The sequence below is a fragment of the Solanum verrucosum genome, unplaced genomic scaffold (genome assembly GCF_900185275.1).
Source record: "Solanum verrucosum unplaced genomic scaffold, falcon-dt-bn FXZP01000228.1, whole genome shotgun sequence".
NCBI classification, from domain to species: domain Eukaryota; kingdom Viridiplantae; phylum Streptophyta; class Magnoliopsida; order Solanales; family Solanaceae; genus Solanum; species Solanum verrucosum.
The window spans coordinates 3,027,719-3,041,771 of NW_026020210.1; positions in this window are offsets into that span (position 1 = coordinate 3,027,719).

Below are 14,053 nucleotides of genomic sequence, written 5' to 3' on the forward strand. Positions count from 1 at the left end.
TTCCCACTTTCGACTCTGAGGCAGCTGAAATTCGACTTGGGAAAGCTTCACCAGAACCAAGTCAATGTGAGGGCCTTTGATGGAGTGCAAAGAGACACATTGGGTGCGGTAAACTTGGATATTCAGGTGGGTCCTGCAGATTTTAATGTGGAGTTCCAGGTGTTGGATATCAACACCAGTTACAACTTGCTTCTGGGAAGACCGTTTATTCATATGGCTGGGGCTGTGTCTTCTACCCTTCACCAACTAATGAAGTTTGTTTGGAAGGACCAGGAATTGGTCATTTATGGTGAAGGGAGTCATTCCAATGGGTATGCACCGATCGTTGATGATGTCTCTCGAGGTTGTGATTTCTACACGGTGGAGCTGGTAAATGCCACCGGTGATGACTTGGCTCCACAACCTCCTATGCCTGCCGTGTACAAGATGATTGCTACTGTCATGCTCCAGAATGGTTTCGAACCAGGTTTCGATTGGGGAAGCACTTTCAAGGAATCGTCGAGCCTATCCAAATTCCCGCCAAAGGAGCAAAGTTTGGTTTGGGATATGTCCCAACAGACGACGAAGCAGAGATGAAGAACAAGAGTGTTGATCAAGCATTGGCCAGGCCAATTCCTCATCTGTACCAGTCATTTCGGTACGAGAAAATGTCAATGATGTGGTCTCGGGGAAGGAATTTGGGGCCTTTTTGAGGAGATTGATGCGGTCATCGAGGAAGAGGCTGGGACATCAGGCATCCGTGATGCAGAACCTGAGGAGCGATTGCAGAACTGGACCTCCACACCACTCCTGATTTCCCGCTCATCTGGGTAGAAAAACATGTGTCTTTGTTTGTTTTAAAATCGGTGGTAGTTCGGAAGAGGCCCGAGACCCACCCTTTATGCAGTTTTATTTGTTTGAAGCTTTTAAATTCCCTTGTGATGTTTAAAAAGGCAAAATGGCCCTCGGCCATGGCCAAAGTTTGTGCTTGTTTTTCAATTTAAATGAAAGCCTTTTTATCAAAATTTGTTTATTTATCTGTTTATATTTTACTTTCCTAACTTTGTTTGTTTATGATTTCAGTAATAATAATTTAAAACCTGTCAATGTCATGTCATGTCATGAACCGAGTGAACAAAATGAGGCAGGTGATGATGAGTGCGAGGAATACGAAGAGAAAATGAGGTACCCGAACATGTTGCTGAAGAGTTTCGACAATTTGAGAATCAACACAAGCCAAATCTTGAAGAAACTGAAACTGTGAATCTCGGAGATGAGAATGTGTCAAAGAAGTCAGAATCAGTGTCCATCTGACTGAAGCCCAAAGAAGAGACCTGGTTCATTTGCTCAGGGAGTACATTGATGTATTTGCCTGGTCTTATAAAGACATGCCAGGGCTGAGCACGAATATGGTGTCCCACAAGTTGCCGATCAATCCAGATTTCAGTCCAGTAAAACAAAAGACTCGGAAGTTCAAGCCTGAGTTGAGTTTGAAGATCAAAGAGGAGATTACAAAACAGATCGAGTCTCAAGTAGTGGAAGTGACGCAATATCCGACTTGGTTAGCCAATGTTGTTCCGGTTGCCAAGAAAGACGGAAAGATCAGAATTTGTGTCGACTACAGAGATCTCAACAAAGCTAGCCCGAAAGATAATTTTCCATTGCCAAACATTCACATTCTTATTGATAACTGTGCTAAGCATGAGATGCAGTCGTTTGTGGATTGTTATGCGGGCTATCACCAGATCTGATGGATGAAGAAGATGCAGAAAAGACAGTTTTCATCACGCCTTGGGGTGTATATCATTATCGGGTGATGCCTTTTGGTCTCAAGAATGCCGGTGCTACTTATATGAGGGCATGACAACCATCTTTCACGATATGATTCATAAGGAGATCGAGGTGTATGTAGATGATGTCATAATCAAGTCCCGCGAGAGTTCGGATCACTTGACTCACTTGAGGAAATTCTTTGATCGCTTCGCCGATACAATTTGAAGTTAAATCCCGCCAAATGTGCTTTTGGAGTGCCAGCTGGCAAGTTGTTGGGATTTATAGTCAGAGAGGGGCATTGAGCTTGACCCTTCCAAGATCAAGGCGATCCAGGAATTACCTCCTCCGAAGACCAAGAAAGAGGTGATGAGTTTTTTAGGAAGGTTGAACTAATCAGTCGGTTCATAGCTCAATCCACCGTGGTGTGTGAGCCCATCTTTAAGTTATTGAAAAAAGATGTCTCGACCAAGTGGACCGGAGAATGTCAAACTGCTTTTGATGCCATCAAGAACTATTTGTCCAATCGCCGGTGTTGGTCCCTCCGCGAGAAGGGAGTCCGTTATTGCTATATTTGTCTGTCTCAGATAACGCATTGGGATGCGTGCTTGGTCAACATGACGAAACTGGGAAGAAAGAGCGAGTCATTTATTACTTGAGCAAAAAGTTCACTCCATATGAGGCTCGTTACACTCTTTTGGAGAGAACATGTTGTGCTTTGACTTGGATCGCTCAAAAGTTGAGACATTATTTGTCTTCTTATACCACATACCTTATTTCCAGGATGGACCCGTTGAAGTATATTTTCCAGAAAGCAATGCCGACCGGGAAGTTGGCTAAATGGCAAATGCTTTTGAGTGAGTTTGACATTGTGTATGTGACTCAGAAGGCGATAAAGGCACAAGCCTTGGCTGATCATCTTGCAGAGAATCCAGTTGATGAAGAGTATGAACCGCTCAAGACTTATTTTCCGATGAAGAAATACATTTGTGGGTGAGGATATTTTGAAGCGTACCCTGGTTGGAGAGTGTTCTTTGATGGAGCGGCGAATCATCAAGGGAAAGGAATCGAGCGTCTTAGTGTCAGAAACCGGTCAGCACTATCCTATGGCGGCTAAACTCAATTTGAATGCACGAACAACATGGTGAGTATGAAGCTTGCATCTCGGTCTGAAGATGGCAATTGATATGAATGTTCACGAGTTGCTGGTTATTGGAGATTCAGATTTGCTGATTCATCAGGTTCAAGGGAATGGGCCGTGAAAAACCCAAAGATCACACCGTATGTGCGGTATATACAGAAGTTGTGCAAGAGATTTCGCAAGATTGAGTTCAGACACACTCCCAGGACACAGAATGAGTTGGCCGATGCTCTTGCCACCATCGCATCAATGATTAAGCATCCGATACAAGTTATATTGATCCAGTGGATATAGAGGTAAAAGAACAACATGTTCATTGTTCACACGTCGAAGCAGAACCAGATGGTTTGCCTTGGTATTTTGACATCAAAAGTATTTAGAGGACGGGACTTATCCTGAGAATGCAACGTTCAACCAGAAGAAGTCGATACGTCGTATGACCCTCAGTTTCTTTGCAAGCGGGGAAATCCTTTATAGGAGGACTCCAGATTTAGGTCTTCTCAGATGCGTTGATGCTAGGAAGCTGCAAAGCTTCTGGAACAGATACATGCCGGAGTTTGTGGTACTCACATGAATGGGCTCACTTTGGCAGGAAGATCCTTCGAGCCGACTATTTTTGGATGACTATGGAACATGATTGTTGCAAGTTTGTGCAGAAATGTCATAAATGTCAAGTGCATGGAGATTTGATTCGAGTGCCGCCTCACGAACTCAATGCATGAGTTCACCTTGGCCATTTGTAGCTTGGGGCATGGATGTCATTGGTCCAATAGAGCCACCGCCTCTAACGGACACAGATTCATTTTGGTTGCCATTGACTACTTCACCAAGTGGGTGGAAGCAGCTTCGTACAAGTCGGTGACCAAGAAAGTTGTAGCTGATTTTGTTCGCAACAATTTGATATGTAGGTTTGGAGTGCCATAATCCATCATTACTGATAATGGAGTGAATCTCAATAGTCACTTGATGAGAGAGATATGTGAACAATTCAAGATTACTCACCGGAACTCAACCGCCTATCGTCCCCAAATGAATGGAGCCGTAGAAGCTGCCAACAAGAACATAAAGAAGATTTTGAGGAAAATGATTGATAATCGCAGAGGTTGGCACGAGATGCTGCCATATGCTTTGTTGGGTTACCGAACGACTGTCAGAACATCAGTTGGAGCTACTCCATATTTGCTAGTATATGGAACAGAAGCAGTTATACCTGCCGAAGTTGAAATACCTTCCTTGAGAATCATCCAAGAAGCTGAATTGAGTGATGCTGAATGGGTTCGAAGAGAATTGATAGTTAACATTGATTGATGAGAAGAGAATGGTTGCGATTTGTCATGGTCAACTGTATCGACAGAGAATGGTTCGTGCTTTCCACAAGAAAGTAAGGGCCAGATATTTGAAGTTGGTCAGTTGGTTCTCAAACGCATTTTTCCTCATCAGGATGAGTACAAAGGGAAATTCGCACCAAATTGGCAAGGACCTACATGGTTTGTAAAGTGTTGTCTGGAGGTGCTTTGGTCCTATCGGAGATGGATGCACCGAATGGCCAAAACCGATCAACTCAGATGCTGTCAAGAGATATTATATGTGAAGTTTCAGTTTGTACTTCGGTTATTTCCTTGTAATCATTCTATTAGCTTGTAATTGCTTTGTTTAGAATTTTATCCCTCTTGTAATGAGCTACGTTTGACCTGAATTCTCAAGAATGAGATACGTAGGCGGCCTATGCCGGCCTCGGTCACCCCTTTATCCCCTTTTAATTTTTTTCTTGTATTTGAACTACATTCGACTTGAATTCTCAAGAATGAGATACGTAGGCGGCCTATGTCGGCCTCGGTCGGTTTCTTTGTAAATTTCCTATTTTTGTTATCCTCGAGAGGGGGAACTACGTTTGACCTGATTTCTGCCTCAACGGGATACGTAGGCGCCACAAGGGCTCGGTCATATCTCCCGTAAGATTTCTATTTTTCCTTTACAATAGAAACTGGGATAGAATTTTTGGGAGGGACTAAAAAATTCTTAGTAGAGGATCTCTCCAACAAATTCAAGACTGAAGTTACTTTGAGATTCGCAACTGGGACAGAATTTTTGAGGGGATCTCAAAAATTCCGTGATTTGATCACCAACGATTATAGATACACCAAGATAGTTAACTGGGACAGAAATTTTTGAGAATGACCTCAAAAATTTCAACTGAGTTTATCGACAATTTAGAACAACTTTGAATACTTCCAAACAAATAATCAGATAGACCTCGAGGCACCAACTTCAAAAATGTTTGCTAGAGCTCGACGTGACATGACACTTGGCAGTGACCTTTTCCAAATATTATTTTCTTGAAAATATATTTTTTCTTTAAATTTTTCTTTCATGTTTCAATTATTTTGCATAAAAATGTTTTGTCTTATCTATCAAGAAGCGGGAGATAGGAGAAATCAACCGGAGATAGCTAAACAAGGAGTAGACAAACGAAGAGACTGACACAGATCAGTTCATTTTCAAACTAACAATTTTTCTGTGGATGTAAGTTTATAGGTTTACCTCAAAATCAACATATTCCTCAATTCAATGAATATGAAAAAGTCAAAAGGGCGGAGAACTCTCCAAAATTGACAATTTTTTGTGGATGCAAGAAATATTCTATGTTTCTTATGACGAATAGTTGAGAATATAAGTAGCATTATTTCATTCATTTCCCAACAGAGTGAAGTCCATAATGAACGTGCAACTATGTTAAAAAATGGAACAAATGCGAACCCCGAGGAAAGACACTTTACTGTTTTCCATCAACTAAAGATATCTAGAAGACATTTATTTGCATTATATTATCAGATATGATAATATTTCTTACCCTGAAGATCATTTATATCGTATTGTCGAATGAGATGATACGACTATCCGAAGAATCCTTCATATCGTATTGTCGAATGAGATGATACCATTACTCCAGATGTCATTTTATTGTATTGTCAATTGAGACGATACCGCCACCCAGAAGATACCCAAAAATTCACCTATGTTATCCGGTGAAGCATTATCTTCGTTCGGTATCGGGGATGGCATCATCAGAAAGAAATCATGCATAGCAAAAGAAAAAGCCATGCATCGCGGGAAAGAGATTCATGCATAGCAAAAGAAGGATTCATGCATCGCGGAAAAGAAGTCATGCATCGCTGGAAAGAGATTTATGCATAGCAAGAAGAAGAAACCATGCATAGCAAGAGAAAAAGTCATGTTTCACGGGAAAAGGAGTCATGCATAGCAAGAAGAAGAATCCATGCATAGCAAGGGAAAAGTCATGCATCGCGGGAAAGAGATTCATGCATATCAAGAGAAGATTCATGCATCGCGAAAAAAGATTCATGCATTGCAAGGAAAGATTCATGCATTGCAAAAGAAGATCCATGCATCGCGGAAAAAAATTCATGCATTGCAAGAGAAGATTTATACATCGCAATAGAAGAATTCATGCATTGCAAGAGAAAAGAGTCATACATCGCAAAAGAAAAGAGTCATGCATTGCCAGAGAAGGAGTTATGCATCGCAAGAGAAAGATTTACCCATCATAAGAGAATCAACATCAACTGCATCATTTTTCTTTGCAAAGACGAGATCAAGAGAATCGTCAACATATTACATCAGCTTATTTTATTGCTTTGACATTCAAAGGAAGAGTACATTGAAGATTATATTGCAAATATGAGACATAAGCTTTATTTGCTTCACGTCAAACCCGATAAAATTGAGTCAAATGATCAAAGAGAACAATTAAGTGTCAACACAGTAAAAGACACAGTCTCCTATTTGAATTGCATTTTATGCTAATGAGTTTTATCTCAGTCTTTGTCGAGAGCATCCAAAAGGATGAATTCTTAAAACCAACCACAGGTGTGGACGACATCAAAAGGGATGCAACACAACGTGGAACTTTTTCTTAGCAGCGAACTGGGACACAATCCAAAGAGGAGTGCCAAACTCTTAGGACGCGAGCAGAGGAGCAACTTCTACCACAATCAAACCACACCCCTATTAGAAGGCATCTGTGTTTTTCTTTAGGTTTCATGGTTTCAGTTTCGTATTCGGAAATTTTTGGTCTCTATCGAAAGCAACTTTCCAATCTGAGTGGCAACGCACCAAGAGCTTTGGAAATTATGTCCGTGTAAGTTCTTAATTATAGGTGTGAAGTGCACCACATCCATGACTAAGAGGTTGCAAGCTTCTTTTTCATAGTCGACTTATTTTGTCACTCTTCTAAACCAAAGGTTATCTTGCATAATAGATTTCCTTTTCAACCGATTGAGTCGAACTACAAGTGGCCTGAACTCTCATATTGCCTGAGATACGTAGGAAACCCACTTCCAGGGTTCAACCATAATTCCTAAAGTCCGTACCAAATCCCTTTTAAAGGATGAAGATGTGTCGGTCAAAATTGGATCAGTCAATGTCATTTTCATCGAATTTCTTGCATCAATCCAAGTAAAATGAGGAACAGTTGTTGACACCCAATTTTGACCCTCCCCGATAATAATTAATTTACGAGCTTCTTAATATTCAAATGATTTAAAATAATCAGCTGTATCAAATTCAAATAGTTTCAAGGTTAGTTTAAATAATTTCAATCAATTTTTATAGTATTTGAATAATAAATATATTTCATATAATTATATAAGTAATTAGTATATTTTATAAATGTTTGAAAATCATATCAAAAAGATTTTTGCTTCATTAAAATAAATATTTTATTGATTTAGTTTTAGTTTGAATTATAGTTTTAATTGTTAATTAATTTATTGAAAATCGATTAGTTTATAATTAAGTTAATTATTTTTTCTCGTTAAGATTAAAAAGCTCATAAATTAATTATGTTAATTTGTCCTATTTGAATTCTAGCCGAATTTTCTAAATTTAATTCATTTGGCTTCCTTTTTAATCCGCTTGGCTAAATTGTTAATTAGTTCCTATTATTATTTTAGCCAAAATCTAACCTTTTATTCAAACCCATTTTAAGACCAAAATTTGGGCCACTTTGCAGCAGCCCAATACAATTTTCTAGCAAACCCAACCCACATTACAATACCCATCAAATACATACAACAATACAGTAGTCCAATTCCAAAAGAAACCAAGGCGTACAGTAGTACTAGCCGACTCCATCGCGCATTTTTCTTCACGCGAACAACTGCGTCTGGAAACCCAGGAACAGAAGCTAAAAACAACAATTCCCGACAGCACGCGTGAACGACACCACCAGACCCCATACGCGCCTCGTCTTCTCCACGCGAAGACGAGTTCACGGGAGCAGCAAACGGTGTCAATAGTATAGAGGAGCGTCCTCAATCTGAGTACTGTTCCCGTGCAAATTCGGCGATGGCAGATAGGGGATTCGTCCTTTCTCGCGCGGTTGCATGCCACGTTGAGTCCCAGGGACGAAAGATCAATCATGATCCTCTATTCCCCTTTCCTCTTCCTCTTCAGTTTTCTAGTATATGCCTAGATCGGAGTTACGTTTTGTTTTGTTGTGTGATATGAATGTGAGTGTGTAGATGTGGGAAGATTGTTTGCTGGTTGCTGCTACCTAACTGCCTTAGTTCTCATAAGTGTTGTCATGATCCATTTTAAACGCCTTGTTAGCCTCAGTTCATGTGTATCTTTATGAATCTGCGTAAATTGTTAGTGTCCGACATCGTGTCATTCATTCTCTGCTTAATGTTAAATACGCGAATCAGAATATAATTATTTAAATTTATTTATTTTTTCTCGTGCCTTTGTTACACCTTGTTCTGAATGTATTCACCGAAACAAATTTGAGCCTCTTAGTTGTCAGGGATTTGTTCTTTTAGTCCCTAAAATGGCTTGACATCTATTTAATTTCGTTTGATTATTGTGCTTTGTTTGATGTTTAGTTTGGGTTCTGTAGTGAAAGTAATAGGTTGAAAATGATTTGGCCTTGATTTATTGCCCCTTTCGAATTTAAATCGTCATGCCCTTTTTTTTTCTTCCTGATTTGGTTCCATTCAACCTAATTTCTTGTTAAGTCATAGTAATACAACTCTTGCTTAGATAGCTGAAATCTGGAGCTGAGTCTTTGTTTATTCAGTTTCCAATAAATGTTCCATGATCGTTTTGTCATTACTACTAAAAGGATTCTTAGTTCCGCTACTCATCTCCTCTTTTGAGTTTATTGGGTTTAGATACATAGCCTTAAAGGTCAGCCGGTGATCCTCTCTTCTCTAATATATTAAACACACATTATTCGGTCTGGACGTTTGCCAGGGTCATTTATTTATGCCTAAATCAGTATATTGTCTTCTTAATTTAAATGCATGTTCGTGTGTAGAGAGTATAGTTGGCTTATTATGACATTTAGTTGTATTTTGTTACCGCCCTTCATTAATTGCCAAGAATGTAAGTGTTTGCCTCTTTAGGAATAGCTAGTGAAGAATTACATCCCTTTAATTATTTATTGTTAAGTTATGGATTTGAGGATTTTATGCGGATTACTTAAATGTTTTTTTTTTCTTGTCCTCGTATAATTGCGTGCAGCCATTAATTTCATTTAGTTCACTGATGGACAATGTTTCGGTTCACTTACTTGGTGTCATTTTTCTATTTAGTTGTTGAGTCTTATTAAATTAAATGGTCCTTCTTGTGTTGTTGTAGTTATATATTTTAGTTTTAGTTGTTTTTTTTTTATATAAAATCTTGATCTTTCTGTCTAGAAGTGTGTTAGTTTCGCAATCATGCTCTCATTTCCTAAAGTAATTTATGTGCTTATCTCCATCTTGTGTTAATTATTTGATTGTCGTTTTGTTGGAATTTTACCTCTATTCTAACCCTTGGTTATCTCTTCGTTGCATGTGAAATTTGTCCGAGTTCACTATGAACTCATCTTTCCCTTTGCATTTCGGAGAGCCATAAAGGCTTAAATTCCGCCTTCATCGAGTTGGCCGGTCCTAAAAATTGACGAACAGGTCCCATAGTTGAAAGAGTATGAAGCAGATCAGGAATTTGAAAAGATTGGGCCAAAGGCCCACTCTTAGTTCCGGAAATTGTATTTTTGTTATTTTGGGCATAAGCCCTTGTTATTATCTTGTTAGAATTTAGGACAGGTGAAATAATTGGGCCTTACCCAAGAAAAATATATATTTCTTTTTATGTTAGTTTAGGACAGGTGCAGATGATTCAAATGGGCCAAAGGCCCAAAAAGAAAATGGGCCCAAATACTGGCCCAGGCGAACAGGAAAACCAGATTTGGGCTCAAACCTCGTTCCCTCATTTCCTTGTTGTGTTTGTTTACTCGTTATTATTTGTTATTAATCTTAAAGTTAAAAATTTCAAATCCCCAAAAGACACCCATTTTGAATTAATCACTTAACTAAATTAGCCGTTTCTTTCTTGACTAAAAATAAAATAAATAAATAAATAAATAAGTAAGTTTACAAAATACTTCATATTGCGATATTTTTTTGTTTCTCCCTTAAAACGGTATTAACTATAAAGTAGTTCACTTTTGCAATTCAAGATAAGTTAAAATATTTTAGCCAAATAATTAATTGCCGGATAACCGCATATTAGCGGGCATTTCGAGTGCTTTCAAACCCTTCCCGAAATGCTAATAAGAACCCCCGAACCTCCCTTAAGTATTTTCAATTGATTCCCTGTTTTAATCTATTGAAAATCAGTTTTCTTGATTTTTTCTTAAAAATTAAGTGGCGACTCTTAAAACAGTCCAAATAATATTTTCCTAATAAAACACTAACAAAAAGACATAATTTTTTCATAATTGGTAAACAAATAAAGTAATTAGCATTTTAAAAAATGATTTTGCCATAGAAAGTAAAATGAAAGAAGTTATGAGGTATAAATAAAGAAAAGGAAATAAGAATGACCCACATGCATGGAAAGTATGCAAATTTTTTTGCGGCTGAAAAGTAAAATGTGGAAGGGCTTTTATGTCCCAAATTTTAAAAGAACAACTACAAAAAAGTGAAGTACAATATTATTCATTAGAAAAGTATTAAAAGTTGGACCAAATTGCCCTTAAGCTTTCCTAAATATGGCAAAAAACAGTCATGTTGAAAGTTGAAAAACTGTCTCTTCTATATAAGAGAAAATTATGAAATATCAAATTTGCCTTAATTAAAAAAAAATACAAATATTGCCCTTAGTCATTCTAATGTTACCTTAATTTTCATACCAAACTTCACAAAAGTTTCCAATTTGAAAGCAATTAATAAATCTTGAAAATGATAAACTTTTGATACATGATTGGCTATAGATTAATGATTGTGTTGAATATGATCAATTACTGAAAGGAAAGTAAACACATGTATGATCAAGCTGTTTTCTTCCATTAATACTTTATAAACATATTTTTAATTTAAAACAAATCAGGCTTGAATCGTGTAAACTATTATGATTTCTCAATTCTCATTCAATCTTTATATATGAGCAAATCATAGTTCATAAATAAAACATTGAAATATATTAAGTTGTCACTGATATATCACATATATCTATATTCTTTTTATAAATATAATCATAAACTTTCTAATACGCATGATTATATAAAGATCAATTAATCAATAATAGTAATAACTAATTAATGATTTATATTTTTATTTTAAAAAAATTACTACTATTTAAATAAAAATAATTATTTTTAGTAAACATGATAAAATAGAGTAAATTTGGAGAAAAAATTGACATCATAAATGGAATAAAAATGTATACTAATATACCATTGAAATGAGACTAATTACCTTATATTTATATTTTGCATTGTTTCCACTAATCACTTTGGCTTAGTTTCTCTAATTTATAGTTACTATCTCCATTATACAGCTTTTCAGACAACTTATAAGCTTCATTTTAAAATAAAACTAAAAAAAATTATGGGCAAGTATATAATCTTCTGTCTATCGGAGAATTGATTCCACTGGTATATAGTTTACTACTTACTGAAACAACAAAAAAAATGGTAAATAAGAACTTACAGTTGAAGCAAAAATATCACAAACTTCTGCTGAAATTTCTTAACACAACATTGTATCATAGTAGTAACTAATTCATTGGTTCTTCTGATAGTTATTTGATCTTCATATAATACAAGTTATTCAACTCAAATGATACAAAGTGAATATTCATCTTGCATTTCACAAACGAACTTAGGCATCTTGCTATTTCAGGCTTGATATGATAAATAAATTTGTCACGGTTTCGGCTTAAGTACATCAACAACCTCTGTACATTTTGAAACTGGATCCCGAGGAGAGGATAAAGTAATGAACTCGCAATATGTCTTCACAACGAAGCCTGACAAATTGTTCAACCGTGAAGTTACCTCCATGCTTCATCATCATTGCCAAATGACATTGAATGGGAAATCCTTATCTATTGTGTTACTATTCCATGGAATAAAAGTCACATTTCATTAGCAGTACATTCAAAGCAAGTTTCAAAGCTACAATAAAAAATTAAAACAAAATATCATATAGGACATGTATAAGCTATATGGAGGAATAAGTGATATCTCACTTCTTTCTAAGCTGCTGCCCTTTTCGAACCTCCCATCATGCACATTTGTACAGTTTGACTCCACAGTATTTTAAACTTTATCTAAACAATTCAGTGCTCTGACATTAATATACAATATATGCACAAACTCTTCCTTTGAGATGCTCGACATCTACATACCAGTCACAAGACAATGTCAATAAAATTCAACTAAAAAGGGTCAAAATAACTCCTGATTGCATTAAGAGATCACACTAATCATTTCCGCAATACAAACTAAGCATGAAAATGTTAAGAAAAAGGACAAAAATGGTCATTTCACAAATTAAAGCAAATTCACAAAAAATGAGACATTACAGATAGAAGGATCATATATACTCGCAAATTCAATTGGACGACGAATTCTTACATGGTCCATGGATTTAAGAATAATTATGATTGAAAAATATGGAATCCACATTAAATGTCACAATATTGGGATACACTTGGCATTTTAGAAAAAATGTTTGGATGTTTTTGTTTTGTATAATTATGACCAATTTTACTCTAATTTGTCGTGGTACTTTTTATGCTCTATTAAATAATGAATTAAAATTTATAATTTAATAAATTACTTTTTATTTTTTCATCTCAAATCAATATACTACTCACTCAATTTCAATTTGTTTATCTTACATTTTTTTTTAGTTTATTTCTTAAAACATGTATTTTTTTTCCTTTTTAATAATTCTTTAATTTTAATTTTCTACGTGATATTTTAATACCACAAAATTAAAGAGTATTTTGATATATTCAATATATTTTTGATTTAAGACTATAAAATTGAAATGTTTTCTTTACTCTTTTTTAATAAATTTATGTCAATTGAAAATAGAACAAACAAATAAAAACAAAAAGAGTATTTGTTTTTATAATTTCATTGTATATTTATATTTATTGTATTAGAGAAAATATAGTTTTATACTCACGTTAGTTATATTATGAATTAAAGGGAAGGAGTAGCAACTCACAGAAAATACATATGATATTAAATGTTAATTAGAAAAACTCTTATGACAAGGGTGACCGCTGACAACCATTTGAAGACAGACTTGGGCTCACATTTTTAGACGGTACACAAATTTTTTCAATTTTTTCAATGGGTAGAAACCACGTGACCATTTCAGCTTACTGTAATTGAATGATTTTTTTCAGAAATTTAATTTTTTTTTTGCGTATTGTACAACTTCTTGAAGCTGAATTTTTTGTTAATTTACAAAACTACCCTTGATCGTCCTCTTCATCACATTTCTATATAATAGAAATATATATATATATTTATTATGTTATGTTTTTGCTAATACGGAATGTTGTGTCTAGTGTATATATTTATATATATAATAGCCTTTTATATGAAACTAATTGTTTTTTGTAAATATGATGAATATAAATAATTTATGAATTTGTGAAGGAATAACAAAATACAACAATTGAGTAGACGGGATGTTACACTACTTTAAGAAAAAGAAAAAAGGTACTCTATATGACTTTTGAATGTTATTAACTTATTAGTATATTAAAAAAAAATAAGAAAATTACTGTGATAACTTTGAAGACAATAATGGGCCCTACATTTATAGAAGTTCATGTGATTACTGTTTTACTCTT